Below are 12,797 nucleotides of genomic sequence, written 5' to 3'. Positions count from 1 at the left end.
AGAGGCCTGCACCATTCAGTGGTTGAAAGTGACCATAGAATTCGGGAGTTTTTCCAGAGTGAAGAATACGCTCGTCCTGGTAGATGCATACTCCAAGTACCCCATAGTGGAACCGGTTCCGTCGACTGCGTTCGCTTATGAGGCACCCCTCCTGGAGAAAGTATTTGCCACGTTTGGATTCCTTACTGGGATCAGGAGCAACAACGGGCCACTATTCCAAGGGGTTGAATTCCCCATATTCCTCAATCAGTGTGGGATCCATCACTGGCGGATCAGCCCCCAATGGCCCCAGGGCAACAGAGAGGTGGAATGATTTATGAGGACATTGAATAAGACGGTACACATTACTAGTGTGGAAGAAGCGGACCCCGTGAATTCCATAGGGAATACAGGAGTACCCCACACTGCACGACACTCTGAACTCTTGGGGCCCTTATGCTCAGAAGACCAGGGAGAGACCTAATCCCCACGTGCCCATGGTGGGTGACCCCACCTCACGACATCCAAGAAACTCAGGCAAGGCCGGAACAGCAGAGCCACGAGCGAGTGTCCAACGCCGCCCCATGCCCCGGCCCCTTCACCCAGGAGCAACAGTCATACTTAAAGATAGTCGACCCGGGGGAAGTTCCGAACCGCCCATGAGTCAGGGACCTGGACGGCAGTGACCAACAACGACACCATGGTAACTGCCAGAAAAGGTAGCGAGAAAATATCTTGAAACATCTCCTAGTTAAATGAGATTCCCTCCATATCCTCTAAATCGGACCCTCCAAACCTGCCGCACCCTGACGGGGGTACCCTGTGCCAAGAGGAAGAAGATACCAGTGCCTCTGAACTCTCTCCATCAGGGATGGTGCCTGTAGATCCACCGCAGTGAGGTGGTCCCTCCATCCGAGGTCAGAAACATGGCTACAGCCTCTGACCTAATCTCCGACCCAACCAGCACCTTCAGGACTTTGCCTGATTAACTCTCACAGACTGACATCCAGTCACCACTGGTGCTCACCAGATTTCAAGAACTGTGTTCAAAGATCCAAGTTGGGGAGGGATTTAGTGGGTCAGCGGTTCTGTCTTCAGGCCAGCCGGCCAGATATTGTGTGCAAGTCATCCGCAGGGCAGGCGTGGCATGCGGGGTTAAATAAAAAGGGAGGAACCGCACATGGGTTCATCTCCCGATACTATCTAATTGTGTGTGTCTGAATTACTTTTTGTAGTTGTCCCTGTATTGTACACCCTCCTCTGAGTCCTACCTTCCCAAACCCCCACAGTACCGATTGAGGGACAGCACATATCATATGCATCAGGGCTGCCCAGCTTTATATTATGTTGTGTCGTATTCACCACCGTCCTTATGGTGCACCACCCCTGGCAGTTAGAGATGGTGATCGAGGAAAGATCGCTCTGCTACCATGGTGACCTGGAGGGAGGAGGCCCTCTGTGGAGACTCATGTGATATTCATCGTATTCATCGTAACCCCTTCTTGCCGGCAGCATAGAGCGGCCACCCCGACTCGATAGCATGCGGTCATAGCCACCTCTCCCCGGAGGCGGATCCCCATGGACCGCCCTCCACGGTCATCATACATCATTGTGAAGCCCTCATAATGGTAGGTTTTGTCATAGAAATTGGGATTGTATGGCTGCTTTCACCCTTTAATCGGATTCTCCAATATAACGTCCAGGATTATCTTGACGCACTCCACAATCTTGTCAGCTTTTTCACCAATTAAAACAACTCGGTCGGTTGAATGGAGGCAACATTCCTGGAACACCATAACGCTGGTCTGGGTACTCTCTTTAAGCTCCTTGATTTTCACTTCTTTTTCACGAATAATGGCGCCCACAAAGCTCTGATGAATCAACATTCTCAGTTCACAGACTACGTTGCTTGCTTTCTGCTTCTGAGGCGGTGCATTATTGCCAAAGTCTTTTAAAGTGAGGAGGATTTTCTTCAAGATTTCCCCAACGGCTTCTTTATCGGCGCTGATGCTCAGAATACGCTTGGACCGCTGCTGCCTGCGATGGAGATGCTGGCTTTGTGATCTGTTCACATCACTGTGATGTTTTTGCCGCAATTTCCAATCACTGCTCCGGGATTCCGGACTTGAAACATTAGGTGCACGTCAACCTTTTCGCCAGTGCTGCGAGATATTTAGAGGTCTGGGGGCAGATTTATGATGCCCTTGCGCCTCCTTGCGCCACAATTGCGTCACTAAATGTGACGCAACGGCGGCGCAAACAATGCGCCCTATTTACAACGTGACGCATCTAAGAGATGCGTCACGTTGGAAAGCCCTGCGCCATGAGGAGGCGTCCCTGCGCAGGGGGGGGGTTCCTGTGCAGGAACGCCTCCTAAAAGTGGCTGAGTGATATCTATGAGATTTCACTCAGTCACTTTCTACGTCAATTCCTTACGCCTGCTTGAAGCAGGTGTAAGGGTGACACAGCATGCATTGAATAGGTGGCTCCTGTGCATTGCAGGAGTCATGTCGCACTTGCGACATGACTCCTGCAATGCGCCGCCCGTACGCCGAGAGATGCGTCACGCATCCTCACTGCCTTGCACCATGGTGCGCCGCATCATAAATGCGGCGCACCATGGGTGGCGGAGCAGTGGCGCACTGTGGCGCATGTTAACTGGCGCATCCCTGGGGATGCGCCAGTTAACATAAATCTGCCCCCTGTTCTTCCTCGGTGTCGTAAGCTGGGCATTTGCCGTTGGTTTCGGTGAATTGAACCTCGCAGTCTGTCTCGCACTCCATTTTCACTGAATGCTTCTCTAGTGGTAGCTGCAACCTCACCTGGTTCCCGAGTAGAGATACATTTGTATTACATTTTACATTTTCCTCCAAATGCTTTCCTACGGAACAGTTTAACTAACCCTGCTACAGTGAAAATAGCTATTGGGGCGTTGTCACTGTAAGGACGAGTTTAATATTAAATCTTTACATGTCCTACATTTTAAATGCAATTGTATCTGCCTTATTGAACATTAAGATCTACATGGGGGTAACTTATTAATAAATGAAAGGAGGGTTTAGACCTATCAAAATGGGCTATTTTTACAGGTTAGATTTGCAGTTTAAATTCAGCACAACCAGGTTACTTGTGTCAGGCCTGCAGTCAGGTGTGTCACTGTTCCTGTAGTGGTGGCGCAATACATGCTGCAGTCCTCTAGGGACATTAGGCATGCAGACTGTGGGTACATTTTGCACCATGTAATAGGGACATATAGTGAGATAATTGTGCCAATTAAGAGTACAGCCCTTTTCAACATGTTTCAGCGGTCGGAGCACATGCACTGGGTCTGGTTAGCAGAGTCCCAGTGCACAGAGTAAAAAAATACCAGCAGCATCAGTCCACATAAATGGAGGTGATCATGCAAAAAGTGGCATTTTCTTACAATAAGATTCTCACAAGACAAAAATGTATAACTTCTTTGATTCTAAGGGTGATTTATTTGAAGCAGTCAGACTTTGTGTTACATAGATTTTATGGATAGCCTTTTTTATCTGGCTTAATGTCTAAATAATGTTATTGTTTTTTACTGTAAGGAGTTTGGCTCAGTCAAGTGGAAGATCCTTTTTCTGGTCTTCAATAAGATAAGATTTAAAAAAAAAAAGTATTGCAGAGTTCCATGTATGACATGCTTAGTCTCCGATAGACCAACAATCTTTTCTTTTTCAGAGCACCGCCCAATTAAGTAGTGGAATGGGCACTGCCTTCATTGCTATTGACTCCTCTTTATTGTATTGAGCACAGGGGCCTAAAACCTGGGAGGATAAAAGGCACTCATATTGCTGTATGTATTTGATGCCCTAAAGTAGACTTTGGCACGGAAGAAGTTTGCGTAGGTCAGAAAATAACGTTTAATATGTCTGAGCTATATACTCCTGGGACATGGCACCTCTGTAATCAACTAGAATTTGAGATTTAAATTTTACCTGGAATTGCTTCAATACCATGTAATGCATTTGAGCAGAAGAGAATACCACAGCTTCAGAGACCATATCCGTAAGAATGTTGGAGCTGCAATTAAGAAGACTGAAAACTGGATAACTGTAACAACAAGTTGATGGATGGAATGCTTGAAGTATTTGGAGCCACTGGCAATCCCTCGGGCCCCATCCCTGTCCATCGTTGTTCACTCTCTATAATACCTCAATTTGGACCCATATGCAAATCAGTTTTTTTACAGCTCGAATAGGAAAAGTCCAGGCCAAACTGCCTGGCCAGGTTCTCTTTCAATTTGAACACAAGCAACCCATGAATGGCTACGCCCTGATGAAGGTTCATTAGTTGGGTATAGCATAGTTCCAGTGGCACAGTGAGGATAGGACCCACATCTGGCAATACCATTCGAACACAGGGAGTCAAATGCAACAACAAGATTATGGATAAAGTGTTTGAACTAATCGCAAAAAATGGCAATTGCTCTTGACCGCATCCCAGTCCATCATTTTTTGACCACCCTGCCTTCTCAGTTTGGATCCGGCCATATGCAAATCCATCTTGATCCTGCTCCAGTAGGAACAGTCCAGTCCGAACTTCCAGGCCAGGTCCTCCCCATAGCGGAACACATGCAACCAGTATCACCCTGGTTAGGGCTCGTCAGTCAATTATGGCTTGGTGTAAATAGCACAGTGAGCACAGGACCCCCAACTGGGCATATCCTTCACACTTAGGGTGTCAAATGCAACAACAAAAAGGTTCCAATTCATCAAAAAGGAGGGAATTGGAAGTGCCATGGTGACATTGACATTGTTAGCTAGAGTTGTCTTGTGTAAGTTAGATAATCAACTGGGAGAGATATGTAAATTGTGTCAGCAAATGTATTCTATTATTTTCTCAACTCAGATTGAGGAAGATTAGTGGACTGGAGATCATGTATCAGAGAGAAATGTTATTAAAATGTCAGATGTGTATTGCAAACTGTAGGTAATCAGACTAATCTACCATAGTAGAATGGGTCTACAGTCTTGGAGAGAGCTGTACTGGGTCCCAGCGTGTATACATTATATGAATAGTACTTCCAAGACAAAGCAGGAGACATGTTTCTCCCTTTCCCAGCAGGCATTAAATCTGCCTTGCAAGACCAGACAGGAGTTCCTTCCAATCTCTAGTACAAAGTGGTCCAACATGGATTTTTAAATAGCAAACCAGCCAGCAGAGGTTATGAGGCTTGAAAGTCGTAATGAAGCACTCGATTATTAGCAGAATGGCACAATTGTTTTCCTAGGAACAGGGTGTACGGCTGTACAACTATCCTTCAATGCTATGATTCCGAACCCTTAGATGATGAACCGCTGGATCAACTTTTTGGAGCGTTCACTTGTACCCTCCCTTTACCTCTGGCCTGCCGCTTTTGCCCAGAAATCTTGAAAATAAGTATTCTCCCCTGAGCCACCATGAAGCCCAGGACTCCTCTAGTGTCCGTTATAAACTGAAGAAGATGCAGAGAACTTTAAGAAATTCACATGTTCAACTTAGTCACCATGTGGAAGATGTCGTATGCCAGGTAGAGAAGTGTATGCCTTTGAAATAAAATCATGAGAACTCAAACTGAATATATGGCATATACTCCAACTTTTAGAACTGTTATAGTTATAAAAATTGTCAATGTGCCTTAAACATTGGGAATATGTCCTGCTCTCTAGGCTGCACGAACAGAATGTGGTCTAAATATGATGTTATATTTTAGGTGTGACAGAATAAAATATTTTCTTCTTCCTGGCACTTCCCTTCTTCATTTTGTACAGATGTGCAGGCACCATGTACACAGTCGATGTGCTAGAATGGATCTCAGCCCATATTAATAGTACAACTTTCTGTCCATTTAAAAAGAGCACATGTGACTGTAGTCTGTTTATCAGTCCACCGACATTATAGAAGCCAAAAGACCAAACATTCAACTCTGCTGTTCATGCAGTGAAGATGTAGCCAGTTTTCTGAGTCTCAGTTTGAAATGTCCAAAGACTGTGAACTCAAGTATAAAAAACAACTGCAAACTGATTGGCGAATATTTGGTTGCATACCACCTCAGAGTCTGATTTATTGTTTGGCAGAGAGAGACCTGGTACCTAGAAGTCTGCCGTTAGGATCTAAGGTCGGCAGAAGTGACCAAAAGAAATTTAAGGTTTGGCCGATGGAGTACAGTCTGCCAATGTGTTGGAGCCCAGTATGTCCAATAGCCATACAGAGTTGAACTGATGTGGGTGAGACAGTTCAGAAAGCAGTTTGGGCGCATCACACCACTTTGAATAAAGGACTTCACAGATCTCTTTTTGATTGGATGAGAGAACTCAAATATTAATAATAGTGACACTTGTGGGGCGCAAACAGCTACCTTCGTAGAGGTGTCCCGGCGCTAAGTCAATAGATGGCGCGCAGCCATGACCGTGCACCTCATGAACCTTGTGAGGGAATTAAGCTGCCCTGAAGAGCCAGGTTTTTACAGCTTTCCTAAATAGTGGTTCTGGCTCAATCAAACGAATGATGTTCAGCAGGGAGTTCCATAACTTGGATGTGCCTACCGAAAAAGATCTGCCGCCAAGGCGGGCTATCCTAATTTGTGGAATACAAAGCAGATTTTGAGCATTGGACCTCAAATCGCGATTTTGTTTATAGATGCATAGCCGTTGTCTCAGATACCTCAGACACTTCCTATGGAATGACCTGAATGCTAAGGTTAGAGCCTTGAACTCAATTATTTTTGCCACCGGAAGCCAGTGGAGCTCTTTATTATGCGGAGAGATGTGATTACTAAAAGGAACACGTCTAATCAGTCTTGCCGCCGCATTCTGTGCCATCTGAACTCTCTTGATAAGGTACGCTGGCAAGCCCAAGTATAGGCGGTTAGCATAGTCCAGCCTAGATGTCACAGTGGCATGGACTACGACCCGGCGGTAATCCTCCAGTAGTAGATGGAGGAATTTCCACAAGTTTATATTTATATTTATTTATAACAACATTTGTAAAGCGCGAACGACGGCCCTAGGGCATCTCGGCGCTAGATAACTGCTGTGTTTAACCCACGGAGGTGTTGATGTACAAAGGTTAGGGGAATCAGAGATTGAAAAGCCAAGTTTTTAGGTTTTTTCGGAAAGACCAGAGGGAGGTACTGGTCTTAATTGAAAGAGGGAGAGTGTTCCACAATTTCGGTGCAGCTACTAGGAATCTTCTGTCACCCCAGTTGACAGTTTTAGTTCGGGGGACCACCAGGTCAGAGGAGTTGGAGGAGCGCAGTGTTCTGGGAGGGCAGTAGGGGGTTAGGTTTTGAGTGAAAAACACTGGTCCGGTATTATGTAAGGCCTTATAGATCAGACACAATGCCTTGAACCTAATCCTCTTTTTCACCGGGAGCCAGTGAAGTTGTCTTATAATTGGTGAGACCGGTTGGTATTTAGGGATGCGCCCTAGAAGCCTAGCGGCTGCATTCTGGATAACCTGCCTTTTGGCTAGCACTCTCTCCTGGGCACCTAGAAACAAGGCGTTGCAGTAATCTAGGGTGGAGAGAACCAGGGCGCTCACCAATGTTTTGGCGAGATGTTCAGGTACAAAGGGCAGAATTTTCTTAATGAGCCGTAGTTTGTAAAAGGCTGAGGAGGAAATCTGGTTGGCATAAGGTAAGAAGTTCAGTCGATTGTCGAACAGGACACCCAGGTTCCTAACCTTATCAACCGGGTCTGGAGGCTGGCCCATAGATGACGGCCACCATAAAGAGGACCAGTCCGGGGAGAGATTGCCGAAAATTACAACTTCTGATTTATCAGAGTTTAATTTCAGGCAATTGTGGGCCATCCAACTACCAATTGCCTGCATGCCCTGATTGAGCATGTTGGCTTTTTGTGGCCCATCGTTCTTAACTGCTAGGACCAGTTGGGTGTCGTCTGCGTAGGACGTCAGGCTCATCCCGTGTGCCCTGATGACTTTGGCTAGGTCCGACACATAAATGTTAAAGAGTGTCGGACTGAGGGATGAGCCCTGGGGAACTCCACAAGGTATTGACAGGGGGGAGGATTCGAAAGGTCCCACAGTGACAACCTGGGTCCTGTTAGCTAGGAAGGAGGCAATGAGATTTTTGGCATTGCCTCGGATCCCTATACTCTCGACACGGTCGACCAAGGTGGTATGGTCGACCGTGTCGAAAGCCGCCGATAGGTCCAGTAGGATCAGGATGGCTGAGCCTCCCGCATCCCGGATGGATCTAATGTCATCTGCCGCTTTGACCAGGGCGGTCTCAGTTCCGTGATATCGGCGGAAGCCATACTACGATTCGTCCAGCCTTTTGTTCTCCTCGATAAAGAAGGAGAGTTGGGCGTTCATAATTTTTTCCACGATTTTCGCTAATAGTGGCAGACTAGCAATGGGCCGGTAACTTTTAAGTTCTTCTTTATCAAGGGTGGGTTTCTTGAGGAGTGGTTTTATGAGTGTTTTCTTTAAGGTATCCGGGTAGGAACCTGTGGAAAACATGGAGTTGCAGATCTCAGTTATGGATGGAAGAACTACATCCATGATAGGCCGCATAACCTTCAAAGGACAAGGGTCCCGGGCCGACCCCGATTTAATGGAAGATATGGTGTTTAGTACCTGAGAGCAGGTCACTTTTTCGAACTGGTGAAAAACTGGTCCATCGAGCTGAATAGAGGCCCTATGGGATTGGGTAGCGGTATTGGCAAAGATTCGATAAATATCATCAACTTTGCTAAAGAAAAATTTGGACAAAGCATCTCAGAGAGCTTGAGACGGGGGGGGAGTAAGGTCAACAGAAGAGCCTGCTAACTGTTTGGTAGTCTCATATAGGCATTTATTTGAGTTTTGTGCGGTTTCTATTTTATGACAATAATACTTTTTCTTGGCGTCTATGATGAGATTTTTGTATATGGCTACCGATTCTTTGTACAGGGATTTAGATTCCTGGGTGTAGTCTTTCCGCCAGTGTCTCTCTCTGTTTCGGCACTGTTGCTTTTGTGTGCGTAGTTCGTCCGTATACCATGGGGCCGAGGGGGTAGATCTATTACGTGATCGTTGCTTGACTTGGACCAGATCTTTAGCTGCTGAACTGACCCAGTTATAAAATTGTGACGTAGCAGTATTGGGGTCAGTAGATAACGAGGGGGTGGTATCTATGAGCAGATTTTTTAGCCTACGTTCATCTATGTCATCCCACGCCAGATATGGTTGACGGGGGTTACAGTTGGATTTGTTGATCAGGGGATCATGTATTTGTAGCGATGACAGAATGAGATGGTGGTCAGACCATGTTAGAGGGAGTATTTGTGTGACTTGAAAGCCCGTGGCATTGGTGAAAATGCCATCTAAGGTGTGACCTCCTTCATGCGTAGGGGAATGAACCAGGGGGGCAAGGCCGAAACTGGACAAATCGGCTAAAAGCGTAGCTGTATCAGGGTTATCAAGGACGTCAAAATGAAAGTTAAAATCACAAAAGTGTCTCAGCTTGCTAAAACAGGAGGCTATCACTTGCTGTATCTGCACAGAAAAAGAGAGGTTTGCCTCCCACTTTACTCCCTTTTATTGTGCCTGCTGGAATGAGTGGTGGGCCCATTTCCATTGGCCACCATAGGTCCGTTGCAGGCGGTTGGATCTTGCCGAAGAACAACACCTCAGTTTTCTCAGTATTGAGTTTCAGTTTGTTGTTGTTCATCCAGAGAGTGATGCCCTTCAGGCAGCCTTTGAAATTCTTTAAGGAATCTGTGGACTGTTCTTCAAAAGGAAACAGCAACTGTGTATTATCGGAATATGATATCGCCTTCATGACCCAGTTGGCAATTAGTGAGAACAATGGGGTCAGATATATATTAAAGCGACTGATTGGGTTGTAAAGAAACCCTTTGAGTGTGATTTTTGAGAAACAACTTTAGCCAGGCAAGGCCTACATCCCCAATGCCAGTGTCCTGCAAACGCTAAAAATCCAGGACCAACTTGGTTTCTGGGTGGTTGAAAGATAGGGAGGAACCTTATGTTCCTTTGAAAAGATTCTAATATACAAGTTAGTGATTGGGTGACGGTCAAAGATGGACGTATTGGAAGAGGGCTCCTCAAGGTTAAGCAAGTGTATGAGTGGCATGGTACCTTGGAGAATGGAAGTAAGTGGAATAGCTTTGTATCCAAAGGGAGGCAAACGTGAAAACCCACTGTGGAAAGTGGTGAGGGGTGTAGTAGATTTATGTTTGTTGTAGAGGTTGTGTCTAGTTCCATGGACAGGCGAGGTCAGACACTAATGATGCTAGGAAAGTGTGTGCTGGAGGAGCATTGGAAGGTTTGTTTATGTAGGGAAAGAAAGAAAACCTCTGTCTTATCTGCTGGACTGTGTGATAGGACCAGCTTGGGCCTTGTTTTAGTAATCTTACCACCCTGTGTAGAGGGCATATTATTTTCAATTTTAATAACTTTTTTTGTTTAAGCAATTTCTTATTTCATAGGCACTTGGTGTTATGTACTCCCTTGTTTATTTATATGGGGTGAGTTGTGTTTATTTACATTGCTATGTTTTCGTAGTTTCATTGTTATATGAAAGGGGAAAGATGTATCATATTCATATCACTGGCCAGTTTATGCTAAGGCTGGCAGGGAAAGGTCACGTGGTGGCAGGCTGATTCAATAAATGCTTAAAGACATTCTGTGAGCGGAGTATCGTAATTTATCACAGTGTACAGGTGAATATGATAATAAGCTTGGACAGGCACAGTGGTTCTTCACTAGGGCTCTGATTACAAGTTTCATGGTAAAGGGAGTGCAGAACATGCATGCGAAATTTTCTTTAAATTGCAGTAACACAATGCCACTGCCAGGCTGTTTCAAGTTGATCCACTGAGAAATAGGGGGAACCATGTGGGACCGGATTTACTGGTTGTAAAAACACACAGAATTGCCAATTCCGTGGGGTTTAAAGAATATATTTACCACTTGCTCTAACCAGGTGGCAACTGATTGCTGAGACCTCTGTGCGGTGGGGTGGAGCTGGGTGTTGGGGGTAGGGGAAGGAAGGGAAAGGTAAGTTTTAACAAGGGAGAGCATAGTATGCTGCCTCTGCCGGGAAGAAATCACCAAAGAAGCTTGACAGCTGCAGCCAAAGGCTCGTGCTATTTTTCCAGGTGGAATTATCGCCTGGTGAAATTGGGTCTGGCGTTCCAACACCTGGGAAAACGGGGTGTGGAAACATCTGCCCACTCAGAATCTGATGGAGCAGGATTCCATACAGGAGTTCCTCTCAGACAGATTGACTTATGATCAGGACTTGGAGCCCATTCCTCGACGGAAAAATGTCATATTTATACCTTTCGCTCTTCCTGGCGCTTTGAACCGAACGGAAAAGAAGACAGAATTCAGAAAATTACCGGAGGACCGAAACATTTTTTACATAAATCTGAGCAAGTAATTCCTTCTGCCTCTGCACTGGGGCTTTGTTTCATTTCGGCCCCTAAATGACAGTCCCGATGATGGAATGATTGGTCCGCGGGCCTCAGTTTTCCGAGATGGATACAGATAGGGAGAGGCCAGGTTTGTTTCTGCTACGAGAGTGAACGCCAAATAGTTCAACCTGCGCCCTATCTTATAGCTGAATATCACAAACTGAAGAAAAAGAGAACTTGGAAGATATATTTTTAATTGTTTGCTATTAACTATATTTTTGTGGAATGTGTAACTACTTACTATATATTTGAGCATGAAAGATTAGGATCCAAAATCAGTTCTGTAATGTTACCTAGAGAAAAAAAAAACTATAATTAGTATTTGCTATAACTGTAAGAGAGCAATGTCTAGAATATATAACACTGCATTAGCCGTGCACAATTTACAGTATGCAGTCAAAACTAGTGGTTAAAAGGGAAAAGAGAGATTCTGATCTGGACAACATTATGGAAAGGCTACGACTAGTTTAAATAAATACGAAATATAGTAGGAAAGAAAATCCTTCACATTGTCAGACACCCCTAAAAAAATAACCGAAATGGTTTAAAACAAGAGACTGAGGTACTTAACCTGAAATGTATATTTTGCTATTGTTCAGTATCCACTGTTGTTACAAATGTAATCAAAGTGCATTAGTCGCATTAGTGCGTCGAAAACTGATGCATATTTGATTTTCCTCAACCCACTCACACAAGAAATGTTTACAAAAATGTATAGCTGTACTGCATTAGGCCACGAGATGGCAACGTGAGAACGTTATGTTAACCTAGTCAAATCACCAATGATTGACTGAACCCATGTATAAATATTTCAAAATATGCATATTACCGCTTTTTCAAATTTGATAATTACTTTAGAGTCTTGTTTCTCATAGTAATGTTACTTTATCCTCTTTTACGTCACGCACCTAATTTGTGCTATGCGTATTTAAAAAAAAGTAACAAATACTGATGGGCTTCATTTGTTACTATTAATTCTGTATATTCTGTAATTAGATATTTGTAAAACTGCGGGCGTTCCCTGCTGTACATTTTAAGAAAGTGTATGGAAACAGTTTCCACTTTCAAGAAATATTTATCCGTTGAAGAAAAAGTAAACAAACATAGATTTCGTGGAAGAATAAAAAGGCACAATTAAATGTTGCTATATTTCAATGGAAAATTTTGTTGTGGGAAAAAATCAGCCAAAAGTCAGCCTGAACATTTGCTAAAGAAGATGCAAATGGCTTTCTATGCGTCGGATGTTCGACAAATAAGGAACATTCCATCAAATGTGTAATTGAGGTATAAATCTAAAATTTCACAATTTAATAAAATTGGAAATTGCATTTCTTAATTTTTCGCAGTTGAAATGTTAATTTTGCA

General features: G+C 44.5%; 1 long non-coding RNA gene and 1 pseudogene across 3 annotated transcripts in view; both read right to left on the bottom strand.

The window, feature by feature from the left end:
- Window positions 1-12,797, bottom strand: part of LOC144821739 (uncharacterized) — a 511,371-nt gene that overhangs the window by 257,868 nt on the left and 240,706 nt on the right. For all 3 annotated transcript variants that reach the window (XR_013608413.1, XR_013608415.1, XR_013608414.1), the window contains exon 3: window positions 11,674-11,725. This is a non-coding gene — a long non-coding RNA (uncharacterized LOC144821739). The remainder of the gene's footprint in view (window positions 1-11,673; window positions 11,726-12,797) is intronic.
- On the bottom strand, window positions 1,405-2,146 carry LOC144821940 (heterogeneous nuclear ribonucleoprotein K pseudogene; annotated as a pseudogene).

The sequence above is a fragment of the Lissotriton helveticus genome, chromosome 2_2 (assembly GCF_964261635.1).
Source record: "Lissotriton helveticus chromosome 2_2, aLisHel1.1, whole genome shotgun sequence".
Taxonomy (NCBI): Eukaryota; Metazoa; Chordata; class Amphibia; order Caudata; family Salamandridae; genus Lissotriton; species Lissotriton helveticus.
This window is presented reverse-complemented; position numbering and strand designations above follow the sequence as displayed.